This window comes from Ceratotherium simum, chromosome 25 (assembly GCF_057802395.1).
Source record: "Ceratotherium simum simum isolate JZ-2026a chromosome 25, ASM5780239v1, whole genome shotgun sequence".
NCBI classification, from domain to species: Eukaryota; Metazoa; Chordata; class Mammalia; order Perissodactyla; family Rhinocerotidae; genus Ceratotherium; species Ceratotherium simum.
Genome location: NC_141924.1, coordinates 23,448,320 through 23,467,502, shown reverse-complemented (window position 1 = coordinate 23,467,502; position 19,183 = coordinate 23,448,320). Strand labels below are relative to the sequence as shown.

Genomic DNA, 19,183 nt, shown 5'->3' with positions numbered 1-19,183 from the left:
TAATTTTGGTACCATTTTAATTGGGTTTGGCTGTCAGCATTATGCTAGCTTCATAAAATGAAAATTTTTATATTTTTCTATGGCCAGGAATAATTTAGAATTTACAACTTACAGTGTGTTCAGTCATCATAATCATTCTCTTTTTTCTCTTTATTGTACTTACCTGAAAAATCCCAATCCTGGCTAAATCTAACTATCTGCCTAAAAGCAAACAAAGCAACTTCATATGATTGGGAGAAAAATATATGTTCCACTCTTCAAGATGATTCTTTTAGACTTTCTTCTTTCTCCTCCAGCACACCATTTCCCACATCACTCTCAATCAATAGCCATGTTTATTATTTCACTGAGAAAATAAAATCAAAAGAAAACCTCTTCAGAGCAGGAAAGTTATCAGGGATAAAGAAGAGCATTACATAATGATAAAGGAGTCAATTCTCCAGGAAGACATAAAAATTCTTATTGTGTATGCACCTAACAATAGAGTGTCAAAATACATAAGGCAAAAACTGATAGAACTGCAAGGAGAAATAGATAAATCCATATTATAGTTGGAGACCTCAACACCCTCTATCAGAAATGGACTGACCCAGCAGGCAGAAAATCAGCAAGAACATAGTTGAACTCAACAACACCATCAATCAACTGGATATACTGGAGATCTATAAACGAATTCACCTAAAAATAGCATAATACATATTCTTTTCAAGCTCACATGGACATTCACCAAAATTGACCATATTCTGGGCCATAAAACACACTTTAACAAGTTTAAAAGAATAGAAATCATAAAATTTCTGCTCTCAGATCACCACGGAATTAAACTAGAAATCAATAATAGAAAGATGGCTGGAAAATCCCCAAATACTTGGAGATTAAACAACACACTTCTAAATAATACATGGGTAAAAAAAGAAATCTCAAGAGAAATTTTAAAATATTTTGAACTAAATAAAAATGAAAACACAACTTATCAAATTTTGTGGGATTCAGAAAAAGCAGTGAGTAGAGGGAAATTTATACCACTGAATGCATACATTAGAAAAGAAGAAAGATCTAAGCTCTACCTTAGAACCTAGAAAAAGAAGAACAAATTAAATCCAAAGTAAGCATAAGAAAAGAAATAATAAAAATTAGAGCAGACATCCGTGAAATTTAAACTAAGAAATCAACAGAGAAAATCAACAAAATTAAAAGCTGCTTCCTTGAAAAAAATCAATAAAATTGATAAGCCTCTAGTCAGCTTAACTAAGAAAAAAAGAAAGGACAAACATTACTAATATCAGATATGAAAGAGAGGACATCACTACGGATCCCCTGGACTTTAAAAGTATAAACAAAGAATACTATGAACAACTCTATGCCCACAAATTTGATAAGCTAGATGAAACAGACAAATTTTTTGAATGACACAACTGACCAAAACTCACATAAAAAGAAACAGATAATCTGAATAGACATATCTATCAAGAAATTAAATTAATAATTAATAATCTTCTTTAACAGAAAGCACTAGGTCCAAATAGGTTCATTGGTGAATTCTACCAAACATTTAAGGAAGAAATTATACCAATTCTCTACAATCTCGTTCAGAATACAGAAGCAGAGGGAATACATAGAACTCATTCTATGAGGCCAGCATCGCCCTAACACCAAAACCAAAAACATTGCAAAAAAAAAAAACTAAAGACCAATAGTCTCATGAACATAGATGCAAAAATCCTCAACGAAATATTAGCAAATTGAATGCAAAAATGTATAAAAAGAATTACCTACCATGACAAAGTGAGATTGTTCCCAGGTATGCAAGACTGGTTCAACATTCAAAAATCAATTAATATAATCCATTACATTAACAGGCCAAAGAATAAAAATCACATGATCATATTAATAGATGCTGCTGAAAAAGCATTTAACAAAATCCAACATCTACTCATACCAAAAACTCTCAGTAAATTAGGAATAGAGGGGAACTTTCTCAACTTGGTAAAGAATATCTACAAAAAACCTACAGCTAATATATTTAATGGTAAGAAAATCAAAACTTTCTCACTAACATAAGAGACAAGGCAAGGATGACCCTCAAACCACTGCTTTTCAACATTGTACTAGAAGTCCTTGCTAATGAAATGAGACAAGAAAAGGAAATGAAAGGTATATAGATTGAGAAGGAAGAATTAAAACTGCCTTCATATGGGAGATTCCTCAAAAAATCAAGGATAGAACTACCATATGATCCAGCTATTCCACTGTTGGGTATTTATCCAAAGAACTTGAAAACACCAATTTGTAAAGGTACATGCACCCCTGTGTTCATTGCAGCGTTATTCACAATAGCCAAGACTTGGAAGCAAACTAAGTGCCCATCAAGGGACGAATGGATAAAGAAGCTGTGGTATGGGCCGGCCCCGTGGCTTGGTGGTTAAGTGAGCGCGCTCCACTGCTGGCGACCCGGGTTCGGATCCCGGGCTCGCACCGGCGCGCTGCTTCTCTGGCCATGCTGAGGCCGCGTCCCACATACAGCAACTAGAAGGATGTGCAGCTGTGACACACAACTATCTACTGGGGCTTTGGGGGGAAAAAATAAATAAATAAAATCTTTAAAAAAAAAAAAAAAAAGAAGCTGTGGTATATATACACAATGGAATACTACTCAGCCATAAGAAACGATGAAATCCAGCCATTTGTGACAACATGGATGGACATTGAGGGTATAATGCAAAGTGAAATAAGTCAGAGGGAGAAGGTCAAATACCGTATGATTTCATTCATTAAGTAGTAGATAATAGCAACAATAAACAAACACATAGAGACAGAGATTGGATTGGTGGTTACCAGAGGGGAAGCAGGGAGGGAGGAGGGTGAAAGGGATAATTCGGTACATGTGTGTGGTGATGGGTTGTAATGAGTATTTGGGTGGTGAACATGATGTAATCTATGCAGAAATAGAAGTACAATGATGTACACCTGAAATTTTTACAATGTCATAAACCAATGTTACTGCAATAAACAGAAAAATTAAAAAATAAATAAATAAATGAAAACAACAAAAAAAAACCTGCCTTCATATGGATTAAAGACTTGAATGTAAGACCTGAAACTATGAAACTTCTAGAAGAAAACATAGGCAGTACGCTCTTTGACAGGGTCTTAGCAACATATTTTCAAGTACCGTGTCTCACCGGGCAAGAGAAACAATAGAAAAAATAAACAAATGGGACTACATCAAACTAAAAAGCTTCTGCACAGCAAAGGAAACCATCAACAAAACGAAAAGACAACCTAACAATTGGGAGAAGATATTTGCAAACCATACATCTGATAAGGGGTTAATCTCCAAAATATATAAAGAAGTGATACATCTCAACAACAAAAAAACTAACAACCCAATTAAAAAATGGGCAAAAGACCTGAACAGACATTTCTCCAAAGAAGATATACAGACGGCCAACAGGCACATGAAAATATGTTCAACATCATTAACTATCAGGGAAATGCAAACCAAAACTACGATGAGATATCACCTCACGCCCGTCAGAATGGCTATAATTAACAAGACGGGAAACCACAAGCGTTGGAGAGGATGTGGAGAGAAGGGAACTCTCATACACTGCTGGTGGGAGTGCAAACTGGTGCAGCCACTATGGAAGGCAGTATGGAGATTCCTCAAAAAATTAAGGATAGAACTACCATATGATCCAGCTATCCCACTGCTGGGTATTTATCCAAAGAACTTGAAAACACCAATGCGTAAAGATACATGCACCCCTGTGTTCATTGTAGCATTAGGAAGCAACCTAAGTGCCCATCAAGGGACGAATGGATAAAGAAGCTGTGGCATATATACACAATGGAATACTACTTAGCCATAAGTAACGATGAAATCCAGCCATTTGTGACAACATGGATGGACAGTGAGGGTATTATGGAAAGTGAAATAAGTCAGAGGGAGAAGGTCAAGTACCGTATGATCTCACTCATTAAGTAGTAGATAATAACAACAACAAACAAACACATAGAGACAGAGATTGGATTGGTGGTTACCAGAGGGGAAGGGGGAGGCAGGAGGGCGAAAGGGATAATTCGGCACGTGTGTGTGGTGATGGGTTGTAATTAGTATTTGGGTGGTGAACATGATGCATTCTATGCAGAAATAGAAGTATAATGATGTACACCTGAAATTTATACAATGTTATAAACCAATGTTACTGCAATAAACAAAAAATTAAAAATAAATAAATAATAAAACTGCCTTTGTTTGCTGAGGACATGTCTATGTAGAAAATTGAAAAGAATTCCCAAAAAAACTCCTGGAACTAATAAGTGATTATAACAAGGTTCTAGGGTACCAGAGTAATATACAAAAGTTAATTGCTTTCCTATATATCAGCAATTAATGGTGAAATTTGAAATTAAAAACATAGTACCATTTACATTAGCATCCACCAAAATGAAATACTCAGGTGTAAATCTAACAAAATATGTATAAGATCTATAAGAAGAAAAATATTAAACTCTGATGAAAGAAATCAAAGAACTAAATAAACGGAGAAATATTCTATGTTCATGGATAGGAAGACTCAGTACTGTCAAGATGTCAGTTCTTCCTAACTTGATCTATAGATTTAACATAATCCAAATCAAAATTCCAGCAAGCTATTTCATGGATATCAACAAACTGATTCTAAAGTTTATATGGAGAAGCAGAAGACTCAACATAGTCAACACAATATTGAAAGAGAAGAACAAAGTTGCAGGACTGACACTATCCAACTTTAGGAATTACTATAAAGCTACAGTAATCAAGACAATATGGTATTGGTGAAAGAATAGACAAATGGATCAATGGAACAGAATAGAAAGTCCAGAAATACTAGACCCACATAAACATGGTCAACTGATCCTTGACAAAGGAACAAAGGCAATGAAATGGAACAAAGACATTCTCTTCAACAAATGGTGCTGGAACAACCAGACATCAACATGCAAAAAAATGAATCTAGACACAGACTTCACACCCTTCACAAAAATTAACTCAAAATGGATCATAGATCTAAACACAAAAAGAAAAAGTATAAAACTCCTAGGAGATAACATAGGAGAAAATATAGATGGCCTTTGGTTTGGTGGTAACTTTTAGAAACACCAAAGGCATAATCCATGAAAGAAAGACTTCATAAACTGACTTCACTAAAATTGAAAAAGAGATACCGCTACACACCTACTAGAATGGCCAAAATCCAGAAGACTAACACCACCAAATGCTGGAGAGGATGTGGAATAAACAAGAACTCTCATTCATTGCTGGTGGGAATGCAAAATGGTACAGCCACTTTGGAAGACAGTTGGTGGTTTCTTACACAATTAAACATATTCTCACCATATGATCCAGCAATCATGCTCGTTGGTATTTATCCAAGAGAGTTGAAAACTTATGTCCACACAAAAACAAATTGTGTTAGATCCATAAAAAGAAATGCTACTCGGCAATAAAAAGAGTGTATAACTGACATCTGGATGAATTTCAAACATTATGCTAAGTGACTAAAGCCAAGACACAAAAGAATGCATACTATATGATTCTATTACTAAAGAATGCATACTATATGATTCTATTACTATGAAAATCTAGAAAATGCAAAACTATAGTGAAAGCAAACAAATCAAAGAATGGCTTGGGGCCTGTGTGTGGAGGGGATTAATTACAAAGGGACATAAGGAAACTTTTTCAGATGATAGGAATGTTCTATATCTTGATTATGGTGGTAGTTTTAATATAGTATACATCTGTCAAAACTCATAAAATTGTACAACTACAATTGATGAATTTCATTGTAAATAAATTACATGTCAATACAAAAACAAGAAATGAAGTGTCAGCTACCAAAATTAATGTTGGTATTTATATTCAGAAAAGTGACGATGGCTGCATTCACGAAATATTTCACTCTATACTTTCCTGAAATACTTGGCTCCCTTTATAATTTTATTTATTTATTTATTTTCCCCCAAAGCCCCAGTAGATAGTTGTATATCATAGCTACACATCCTTCTAGTTGCTGTATGTGGGACGCGGCCTCAGCATGGCCGGAGAAGCGGTGTGTCGGTGCGCGCCCGGGATCCGAACCCGGGCCGCTAGCAGCGGAGTGCGTGCACTTAACCGCTAAGCCACGGGGCCGGCCCTACTTGGCTCCCTTTAGCGTATTTAACATATTACTTTATTTACATGAAGCTCTGCAGGAATTCATCTAATTCCAGAAATGAGAAATGCGTACTGTAACACTACTAAAAACCATGACTTGTCAGGAACTAAGTGCTCTAAGATTTTAAAACGGAGGAAGAGACACAGCATAGACAGGTATAACCCCAGAAGATTATACCATTAATTTTTTGTTACATATATACCACATTACTTTCAGATCACCAAAGTTAATCACTGCAGCCAAAATGTGAGGGTTTTTGCAAGAAATGCAAGAAAGAAACAATACAACTGATTAGTCTTGGTATGTGAGCTAAGTAATGAAAAACCAAAAGGAACATCACAAATATAAATGGAAGTATATAAACTGCCATTGATTTTCCTCAAAGTAGGTCTTGAGGATAGAATGAGGAAAAGGAATTACTATAATTAATTATACACATGTAAGATTCTCAATGAGCTAGGTACTATGCATAATACAACGGCTATAAGTTAATGAATGGTACTATTTTGAAACACATTACACCTAGCTTCTTTAGATTTCTGATAAATTAGTAACACTATTTTATGATCCGTTCTGGTTTTCCCTCACTAGAATTATTCCATTAATGAATGACTTTTTAGAGTAAATAACTGTGAAGTAAATTATAAAATTATCTATATCATAGATAAGCAAAAGATAAATTCAAGGCTTTTTTCAATTAATGCCAGGTTTTTTCTTCAGGATACGCAGCATTTTATAAAACTACCAGGCAAGTTACATCATGGATCAACAAATATTTATGAAACTCCTATATCTACAACACTACATTCCACGTGATAGGAGAGACAATGTGGGATCCCAAGGACTCTAAGTTTAGTTGAGGAAATGAAGCACAGAGGTAGATTCAGGTATACATTACGGAAACCATTTCTTCAGGGCAATGTTGGCACATATCTGCTCCCTTATATTTATATGCCTATTCAAAATTTACCTGCCACTGATTGACCTCTTGAGATGCCCTTCTCTGAAAAAAAATAAAATGAAGTGTATCATTCTGCTCTTAAACAAAGAATCCAGAGACACTTTTTTTCTTTTTTACAAGAGTGTTCACTTTGCAAAATATGCACCTGCCAGAAATAACAATGTAAAAAGGCAGGCAGAGAAGGAAGGCAATGCAGAAAGAACAGAGGAGTGAATTAGGCATTTAACAGTTTATCCAGAAAAGAGTACCAGCACTTACTTTTATAATGTCACAAGCATAAGCATATGAAAATTGGATTAACAACACAAAGCCCTATGAAAAACAGTAATGCATTCCCAAATTCAAATTCTTTTTATGTGCAATTCTAGTATATTAAAACATATTACTATATACACACTTTTTGTTACTAAAAGGATTTTGATTGTACCCCACAGTTGTTACTGTTGGGAACAATTAGAAAAAGTGGGAGCTAGGAACAGAAATACAAAAAAGGGATAAACAAGTGGCAGAGCAGGTAAAGAAGCTTTTGCATCAGATCTTACTACTTTTTGTTTTATGAGAATAGAATTTGCTGGCACATATATGAAGGATGTTTCCAATATACTTGAAGGTCATTTCACTAGGATCACATTGACACTGAGGTGGTGAAAGAGTGGAAGTCAATAATCACAAGTCATGACATCAGTATTTGACACGGGATCATATACTGAAAAAGACCTCTTAGTATAAATATTATCTACAGAAAAGCAAAATAAATGTACAGCCATGACACTGAAACTGAGGGAAATAGAGGGGCTAAGAAGTTTCTAATGTCAAGTGATTACAAATGGAGTGATTTTACAATGCTCGTTATTGCTCATTAAGATGTATAATATGTCATCTCTAACCCTTTATATAGTGTTCAATCTTTACTCTTTTATTTTAGTGAATTAAACTTGTATATTTAATAAGCTCTTTTCTAAATTTATTTGTGACCTCAGTAAAGATAAAATGGGTCCTAAATTAGGGCAGTAGCAGTAGCAATGAAAATAGCATCTCACAGATGTGCTAAGTGTTCTAGCTTCATAATGGTGGATGATGATGCTTCAAGGCAAATTAGGGGGAAATATAAGAAGTTTCACATTTGGATGTGTTGCAATATGAGGCACTTTTGGTGCATCCAGACCAAGATGTTGATACCATAAGTAGTTTTAAATAGGATCTGTAGCTCAGGGAAAAGATCTAGGTAGAAAATAGTTGACTCTATGGAATAGATTTGGAGTAAATATCAACATTTGGGCACTGAAAGGATAAGGAGGAGTCATTCAGTCAAGCAGTTAAGGGAAGAACCAAAAGAGAAAAGTATTATAGGAACCAAAGGAGGAGAAGGAGCAATTAGAACTAAATAGAAAGAACAGGAACCAGACAAGGATGCCCACTGTCACCACTCCTATTTAACATAGTACTGGAAGTCCTAGCCAGAGCAATCAGGCAAGAAAAAGAAAAAAAAGGGATCCGAATTGGAAAGGAAGACGTGAAACTGTCACTATTTGCTGATGATATGATTTTATATATAGAAAACCCTAAAGAATCATCCAAAAAACTTTTAGAAGTAATAAACGAATACGGTAAAGTTGCAGGATACAAAATCAACATAAAAAAATCAGTTGCATTTCTATACACTAACAAGGAACTAGCAGAAAGAGAAATTAAGAATACAATCCCATTTACAATTGCAACAAAAAGAATACAATACCTAGGAATAAACTTAACCAAAGAGGTGAAAGAGCTGTACACAGAAAACTATAAAACATTGCTGAAAGAAATTGAAGAAGACACAAAGAAATGGAAAGATATTCCATGCTTTTGGATTGGAAGAATTAACATAGTTAAGATGTCCATACTTCCTAAAGCAATCTACAGATTCAATGCAATCCCTATCAAAGTTCCAACAACATTTTTCACAGAAATAGAACAAAGAATCCTAAAATTTATATGGAACAACAAAAGACCCCAAATAGCTAAAGGAATCCTGAGAAAAAAGAACAAAGCTGGAGGTATCACACTCCCTGATTTCAAAATATACTACAAAGCTATAGTAACCAAAACAGCATGGTACTGGCACAAAAACAGACACACAGATCAATGGAATAGAATTGAAAGCCCAGAAATAAACCCACACATCTATGGACAGCTAATCTTTGACAAAGGAGCCAAGAACATACAATGGAGAAAAGAAAGTCTCTTCAACAAATGGTGTTGGGAAAACTGGATAGCCACATGCAAAAAAATGAAAGTAGACCCTTACCTTACACCATACACAAAAATTAAGTCAAAATGGGTTAAAGACTTGAATGTAAGACCTGAAACTATGAAACTTCTAGAAGAAAACATAGGCAGTACGCTCTTTGTCATCGGTGTTAGCAACATATTTTCAAGCACCATGTCTGACCGGGCAAGAGAAACAATAGAAAAAATAAACAAATGGGACTACATCAAACTAAAAAGCTTCTGCACAGCAAAGGAAACCATCAACAAAATGAAAAGACAACCTAACAATTGGGAGAAGATATTTGCAAACCATACCTCTGATAAGGGCTTAATCTCCAAAATATATAAAGAACTCATGCATCTCAACAAGAAAAAAACTAACAACCCAATTAAAAAATGGGCAAAAGACCTGAACAGACATTTCTCCAAAGAAGATATACAGATGGCCAACAGACACATGAAAAGATGTTCAAAATCATTAACTATCAGGGAAATGCAAATCAAAACTATGATGAGATATCACCTCACGCCCATCAGAATGGCTATAATTAACAAGACGGGAAACAATATGTGTTGGAGAGGATGTGGAGAGAAGGGAACTCTCATACACTGCTGGTGGGAGTGCAAACTGGTGCAGCCACTATGGAAAACAGTATGGAGATTCCTCAAAAAAATCAAGGATAGAACTACCATATGATCCAGCTATCCCACTGCTGGGTATTTATCCAAAGAACTTGAAAACACCAATGCGTAAAGATACATGCACTCCTGTGTTCATTGCAGCATTATTCACAATAGCCAAGACTTGGAAGCAACCTAAGTGCCCATCAAGGGATGAATGGATAAAGAAGATGTGGTATATATACACAATGGAATACTACTCAGCCATAAGAAATGATGAAATCCAGCCATTTGTGACAACATCGATGGACATTGAGGGTATTATGCAAAGTGAAATAAGTCAGAGGGAGAAGGTCAAATACTGCATGATTTCCTTCTTTAAGAAGTAGATAATAACAATAATAAACAAACACATAGAGACAGAGATTGGATTAGTGGTTACCAGAGGGGACGTGGGGAGGGAGGAGGGCGAAAGGGATAATTCGGCACATGTGTGTGGTGATGGGTTGTAATTGGTATTTGAGTGGTGAACATGATGTAATCTATGCAGAAATAGAAGTATAACGATGTACACCTGATATTTATACACTGTTATAAACCAATGTTAATGCAATAAACAAAAATAAAGGGAAAAAAAAAAGAACTAAATAAAGATCTTCAGGGGCCGGCCCCATGGCTTGGTGGTAGAGTGCATGTGCTCCACTACTGGAGGCCAGGTTTCGGATCCCAGGCGCGCACCGACGCACCGCTTCTCCGGCCATGCTGAGGCCGCGTCCCACATACAGCAACTGGAAGGATGTGCAACTATGATGTACAGCTATCTACTGGAGCTTTGGACAAAGGGAAAAAAAGGAAGAGGATTGGCAATAGATGTTAGCTCAGAGCCGGTCTTCCTCAGCAAAAAGAGGAGGATTGGCATGGATGTTAGCTCAGGGCTGATCTTCCTCACAAAAAAGAAAAGAACTAAATAGATCTTCAGCCTAAGTATACAAGGTACACTGAGCCAGATATTATAATGTATTGCCTAGCCTTTCTATGGTGGAGAAAGTCTTGAAATATTAAGGATAAATATAATGAAACAAAGCAAAGTTAATACAAAAGAACAAATATCTGAAGGTTTTGGCTCCAGAAATAGAAAAAGAACAGTAGAATGCTGTACTAAGTCTTCAAGACAAATTACAGTGCACATAAAAATGCTTTGAGCTAAACACTCTTAGAATTAATAAACTGCCTGGTTATTCAATATAAATTCACATGATTTATACCAAAGATTCATCTACATTCTACAGAGGAAAAATATCCATTTTCTCTCTCCTTTCTAAAATAGTTTTTGAACTCCAGGAGAAAGTTTATGATGATTAATAGAGGACTCTAGAAATTTATGTTCACAGAAAAAATTTAATCTTTTATACATAAAGATGATACCTCAGGCCAACTATCAGTAAAAATTATATTTTGAGCAGTTTTTTTTCCAGAGAAATTACAAGTTATATTGGATTTTCTAGAATTTTCCTACATGAAGCATATCGTACTCTAATTAAATGGTTAGCTGGAGGTAAGCACAGAGTATACGACCTGCTTCCAGGCTCTCTCTACTCTCAGCTCGCCTTCAGCTTAGTGCCATGATAAACTCACTTAAATGCCACATCTAATAATAATGTAACAGAGACCCTATTTTGGAAATAATAAACCGATGTATTTTTCCATTTCTCCTAAATTTTGATGCCTTGCATTTCCCTATGTATTGTATCACATAGTCTATTGGATAAGATTAGGGGAATCTCTGAGCAGTGAGGCTTATTCCTCCTTTTTCCTGACACAAACTAGAAATATTTCAAATTCTCCTTAGACAAACACTAAGTCGGGACCTCTGCACTAGGCACCTGACCCACGCCCACAGAGGGACCTGTGCTGGGAAGCAGCTGGTCAGCCATGGCCACTCTGGGAACTTGGCAGACAGATTAGAGACACTCACCAGCGAGCTTCATTGTCGACCTTCTGGGAACTCATTCCCATGACAGCAGAACCTCTCTGTGAAAGAAGAAGAAGGTAAATCCTAAAAAAGACCAAGCAGCAAACGACCATTTAACAAAGAAGATCAGACAACTGGAAAAGGCTAGCCAAGAGCTAATTGCCATTGAAAACTGAGGTTCTTGGATAAAGCCCGACAGCGGCCTCAGGTGGAGATCCCCTTTGAGGAGGGTAGGAGGAGAGCTCTGCTTCTGAAAAAGTGGTCCCTGTATAAGCAGTGAGAGCATGAGATGGAGAGGGACATCATCAGGTCCATGCTTGAGGCTCAGCAGGAAGAGGCCATCAAGCAGGATCCCAGTTTGTTCCCCTTAAAGGGAAGGGCCAAATGACACACCACTGGTCTCCAACTACCAGCCCCTTAAACCATGTACCATGACATCACCAAGATGTGCACTCAAGTGGAGTTCAAGAGATAGAGCTGCAGGCAGCTGTCCTAATAACACGCTGCCCTTGGAAGTTAGAATGACCAGGGTTCAAGGCTGCTCTTCACAGAATCAGGCATGCTGTTAATAAACATGTTGAATCGAAAAGGAAAAAAGAAAAGAAATGTTACGTCCAAAATGATGCTGCCTAAGCAGTGCGTTAGAAATGGTTCAGAGAGGGATCTGAGTAGAGAAGACTTAGAATAGTCTCTCACAAATCTCCCACAGTTGTAGTCAGATGGGATGAAAACCAGAAAGGTATCCAGATTACCAAAGCCATTTGACAGGTGAATGGAACACAGCTGAAAATTAACAGTTAGTGAACTCAGGTGTTTAAGATCACCAAGTTGCTAAATTTGAGCCAAGATGTTTGACTCCAGAGACAGTTTTATCCCTCTCCTTCTCAAGATCCTACAATGGCTTCCAACTACCTATTTATTTATGTTTGTTTTTATTGAGGTAACATTGGTTTATAACATTATATAAATTTCAGGTGTACATCATTACATTTCAATTTCTGTGTAGACTACATCATGTTCACCACCCAAAGACTAATTACCATCCATTACCGTACACATGTGCTCTGTTACCCTTTTTGCCCTCCTCGCTCCCCTCTTCCCCTCTGGTGACCACCAATCTAATCTCTGTATCTATGTGTTTGTTTGTTGTTGTTTTTATCTTCTACTTATGAGTGAATCATATGGTATTTGACTTTCTCTTTCTGACTTATTTCGCTTAGCATAATACCCTCAAGGTCCATCCATGTTGTTGCAAATGGCAGATTTCATCGTTTTTTATAGCTGAGTATTATTCCATTGTGTATATATACCACATCTTCTTTATCCATTCATTCATTGATGGGCACTTAGGTTGTATCCAAGTCTTGGCTGTTGTGAATAATGCTGCGATGAACATACGGGTGCCTATATCTTTAAGCATTCGTGTTTTCATGTTCTTTGGGTAAATATTCAGAAGTGGAATAGCTAGATCATATGGCAGTTCTATTCTTAATTTTTTGAGGAATCTCTATACTGTCTTTCATAGTGGCTGTACCAGTTCACATTCCCACCAGTAGTTTATGTGAGTTCCCTTTTCTACACATCCTCTCCAACACTTATTATTTCTCGTCCTGTTAATTATAGCCATTCTGACGGGCATGAGGTGGTATCTCATTGTAGTTTTGATTTGCATTTCCCTAATAATTACTGATGTTGAACATCTTTTTCATCTACCTATTTAAAAAATTTGAAATCCTCTCATCTAGCATGCACCTGTCCCAAGATTTCCAACCCCATCCCTCTTCACTCCACAACATAACACATGCACTTCTTGTCTCCTTAATTATTGCTATTTCTCACTTCTGTGCCCTTGCTCCTCCCAGCCCTTCTCCTTTAGATTAGGTCATATCCATTGCTAATTTTAAGACCTAATGAAATTACCTAAATTGTCCCCTAATGAAGTATAACTTACCTTTCTAGAATACAATTTGACAATTTATACAAAAGCCTTAAAAAAGATAGTAACCTCTGTCCAGTGATCCAATCTTTCTGAGTAAATATAACCAAAGATACAAGGATTTATGCATAAAGATGTTCATCAGAACATAATTCATAACAGTAAACTACTAGAATCTAAATGAATGTGTAGTTCTGAGTCAGGAAAAAAGTAAAAATAAGAATCTCAATAAGAGACGGTTAAATAATCATCCTGGTATATGCCTGTAATGGAATATTATGCAAACATTAAAACATTTAATCACATTGGAATATGTTCAAGATATAATGTTAAGTGAAAAAAGTGTAGTATGTATTTATAGAAAGAGTCCAATTTTGAGTATATATGAAAATTTTATGTTTATGTACGTGAATTAATATGAAAAAATGCAAATGTTAACTTATTTGTTCATTTCTTCAGTGATCATTCATTTAAAACATACACACACACATTTATTTACAATCTAACTTCTTTAAACAAGACAGACCTGTTCCTTACCCTATGGAGTTGATGGTCTAGTGAAGAAAATACATTTACAAGTAATTACAACAAAATTATATGGATACATTCACTTTTTTGTGTGTATGTGAGGAAGATCGGCCCTGAGCTAACATCTGCCAATCCTCTTCTTTTTTTTTTTTCTCTTGCTGAGGAAGACTTGCCCTGGGCTAACATCCATGCCCATCTTCCTCCACTTTATATGGGATTCTGCCACAGCATGGCTTGACAAGAGGTGCGTCGGTGCGCGCCTGGGATCCAAACCGGCAAACCCCGGGTCACCACAGTGGAGCACGTGCACTTAACAGCTTGCGCCACCAGGCCGGCCCCCCTACAGTCACTTTTTTTGTTTCTTATCTGTCTCCATTATAACTGCCAACAACACAATGGCAGAGATTCTGTTTATCATGTTTGTCACTGTATCCCCAGCATCTACTACAGAATCCAGGATCATAAATATTTCATGAATGTAGAGAAAGCCCAGAGACAAAACAGGAGCATATTAGCAGGAGGACCTAAAATAATTTAGGAGGTTTGTAAACTTTTTTGAGGGCAAATGCCATTTAAAATAAGGCCTGAAGGGTGAGTAGGAATTAGCCAGGTGAAGAGGGTTGGGAAGACTGTTCCATGTAGAAAATGGCTACCAGCAAAAGAAAAGGTGTTAGTTGAATTCATAGCAGCAAACAATGGTTATGTGGGAGTTAGGGCTTATAGGCAATTTGTTTTTCAAATTTTCTTTAATGAACATGTATTTTTATGATAATCAGAGAAACAATAGTCTGAACAAAATAGATTTAAAATCTCTGACTGCTTGGAGATCACCCTGACTCTACATGTTTATTTTCTTACTTTGAATTGTCTCTGCACTTAACATACAATACTGAAAAAATTATTGCAAATTCAATGTCCTATTCTAGGAATACCTTGTATTTCCTCCTAGAGCTTAAGTCCTTTCAGGTCAATTATAATTTTTTCTTTCCTTTATTTTATGTCTTCCATAGCACTGGTACTGTGTTGGTACCCAATATGTATTTAAAAGCTGGTTAAATAATTTATATATGGATATAAACAGTAATTGAACCCATGAAAACTATAACTCTGATCTTATTATCTGACAGCTAGTTATTGTTCCAATAACTTTGCAGAACACTCCCAGAGGAATCAAAGAGAACTATTAAATTTCCTTTTAGATATCTTTGTTGAAGAAATTATCTCACTTGATATAAATACTTTATACTTGAGTTGGAACAAAAATTAATGCTATTTATTGTCCTAAAATCTCAGAAACAGATGTTTTGATTTCTTTCCAGGATAAAAAGGAGGAAAAAAATATTCTGATGGTCAAAGTAACCATGACTACAGTTTTCAGACACATAGCAAGTGTTATTTTCATACACTTTGTGTTGGTTAAAATAATCTATTCTTATAAATAAAATCTGTTTTTGGTGAACCTTCCTTTCATACTGCAAGAAAATGCTTAAAATTATTCATCAACCAACAACAAGTACCCTCCAGGAGTAATTATTTTTCCATAGTGTGGAGAACTCTTGAGACAGTAGAAGTACCCCACCCCCAAAACATTTAGGATTGCTACGTTAGTCAATATTAAGATCATAAATCCCTTTTAGCATTGTTCTCTCCATTCTCAAGGGTAAGGAATAATTCTCAGCTCTACCATTCCCGGCCCAGATCTGAAGGGTGGCATAAATTTGATAGGGATGTCAGGGAGAAAGAGGCACAGTGCAGTCCTTTTCAAAGCAAGTGAGTCTTGCTCCCCCACACAAATGGAATGTAGACTCTCATATCTATGATGACATTTCATAATGAAAGAAAATAATGTGTATAGTTATTTAAACTAACACTCCAATGGACTCAAAATGGGTTCACATTTCCAAAGAACCTCTGTGAATAAGTATAGCACGTTATTATACTTTAAGACTAGCCCTCTGTTCATACTAATTGTGACTTTATTACTAGGAGCAAGATTTTTCCTATTGGGAGATTTTAGCTCTGTTCATTTTAGCAAAACTGTATGATTAGAACCATCTTGGTAAATGATCTAAAGTAAAGGAAATGCTCTTTATTATGACAACTAGAAATTCGTGAATATGATTTCTAAAGTGTTATAGTTTGAAGTGAATGACAAAGCACCAAATGGAAGGAAACTGACCATTAACTCACTAATGGGTGGTGAGGGAATTTCTTTCTGCTATGCACCCCACAACTCAAAGAGCATATCTAACTTAATGTCTGAACAGAGATTAGAAATGGAAAAGTGAAAAGAATTTTATTTTTCTTTTCATCCTTGGCCAGAAATTAGAGAGGAGCTTTTGTAATATAGGCTATCGAAGGGTTGAACCGAAGACGACATGGAGGGGAATGGGTGGAAGAGAAGAAAAAAGCAGAAGATGATGATGAAGAAGGACAAGGATGGTCGACTATGAAAGTCCTCATCAGGTGAAGTGGCATTACAATAATCAAAGAAAACATTAATTTTGGTTGTCAGAGACCAAATATAGATAATAACAGGCAGAATTTTTCAATTCAGAATTTTGGTGTCTTATTGAAAAATGTTTGAAATTCATAAGTCCAATAAGATAATTTATGAAGAATATCTAAAATCATCTCACTAATGAAATGGTTAGGCATCAGAAAGGAACAGATGTTCTCTGAAATAAATACCACATTATAGCAAATAATTTACTCTTATACTTAAGAATTCTTCTCATGCAAAAACTAGCATATTAATGAAAGAAAACACTAATTGACTTCAACAAATGATCCTTAGTTAAAGCAATTCAAATGATCCAGAAGTAATTATAAAACATGAATTGCTAAACTAGTAGTAGACAACTTTTACATTTAGTTTCATTTGTTAAATGAAGCAAAATGCATATCTTGCTTCAAAGAATATTTCAAGAAATATATCACTAGGATTATATATATGTGACAATAGCATTTAAATTCCATAGAGGCCGGCCCTGTGGCTTGGTGGTTAAGTGCGCGCGCTGCAATGCTGGCGGCCCGGGTACGGATCCCGGGTGTGCATCGAGGCACCACTTCTCCGTCCATCCTGAGGCCGAGTCCCACATACAGCAACTAGAAGGATGTGCAGCTATGACATGCAACTATCTGCTGGGGCTTTGGGGGGAAAAAATAAAATAAATAAAATCTTTAAATTCCATAGAAACTTAATATAAGAAAACTGCCTACCCTGACATTTCCCACAGTTAAAGAGAAGCATTCGTACTCATAATAACTAACCTTTCTTTAGTCCTTTCCAGTTTACAAAGTGCCTATATACACATCATCATTTATGCTAACAACCAGCCTGCGTGATGAGTGTCCTTTATCTCCGTCTTCACAGAGAAGCAGCACAACACACAGGATTTAATGCTAGAGTCCATGCTTTGTCACTGAGTAGTTTGTGACTCTGTGTAATTTATTTAAACTCTCTGAATCTCATTTTCCTCATGTATAAAATGGGGGCATTTATCTGCCTCACAGTGTTGTTATAAAGATTAAATGAATCAATAACTGTGAAGTGCTTAGAACAAAAAGTGGCACATAATAAATGGAGTTATTAGGATTACTATAGATAAAATTGAGGTTAAGAGAACCTCAGTGAAATAAAGACAATAATAGCTAACTCATATGGTCATATGAGAATTAAATAAGACAACAACTCCATGAGATCCAAATGGAAGGACTTTATAAACTGAAAGTTGATTCTTCGCAATATTTGGCTTTGTTAGAAATATTTAAAGTTAAGAAATTGCAAAGCCTATGATGTTACAGTTGCCAGCACAACATAGGACATATAGTTAGAAGGATCTTAACAAATTTGTTCCCTGTTGCAATAGGTACAACTATTTTGGCAAGCTCTAATGAGCATCTGCTCTGGTCTTATTAGAAAATTGTGTGAGGAATAATACAAGTGCTGGTGTATTTTATAAATTCTTTTCCTAGCAAAAAAATTAAAATTAATGAGATGACCATCTCATTTTAAATGCTGAAAAACACAAAATGCATTTTTCAAAAAATGAGAAAACCTATCAATATTATTATGTATCAAGTCATTTTAGAAAATACAAAACTAATTATGTTCCACTTAACAAACTAGCACTGCCATAGGCTAGCTAAGCATTCCAAGATAGTTCCTTTTACTATATGATCCTGTACATTAACTCACATGAAAGGAAAATCTACCTAGTAAGTAAATCTACCTAGATTAAAAAATGTCCCTATCTGACACCTTTTAATGCCTTTAAATTAAAACAATTTAAAACAGAACACATATGCTTTCTGCATCATACATGGCATACATCTTTTATTGTGTTGAAAGTCATAAACATGTAATACTTCAATTCTACCACTAAATTAATCTTAGAGAAATTCCTCACCAACTTTCTAAATTACAGAATAGATTTTTGTAAGTGTCAACAATCAACACAGTTTGATTCTTTGGTAAATGTTTATGATATCAATTTAAATAGATACATGGCATCTCTGAAATATGAGCTGCTGGGCTGCAAGGCTAGCTATGAAATAATTTTAAAGCCAGAAACTTCCTTGCCAAAACAAATCATTTAATAGACTCTTTGATATGAATAAACAAGTATATTGTTATTTTTAATAAATGTAGGTACATTAGCTTCCTAGCACTGCCATAACAAAGTACCACAAACTGGAAGGCTTGGAAC

At 35.7% G+C, this 19,183-nt stretch overlaps 1 protein-coding gene and 1 pseudogene across 1 annotated transcript in view; one reads left to right on the top strand and one right to left on the bottom strand.

Annotated features, from left to right (window-relative positions):
* LOC106803129 (ankyrin repeat and sterile alpha motif domain-containing protein 1B) overlaps window positions 1–19,183 on the bottom strand; it is a 762,921-nt gene that overhangs the window by 443,841 nt on the left and 299,897 nt on the right. The window lies entirely within an intron of this gene.
* LOC106801515 (large ribosomal subunit protein mL40 pseudogene) lies at window positions 11,989–12,482 on the top strand (annotated as a pseudogene).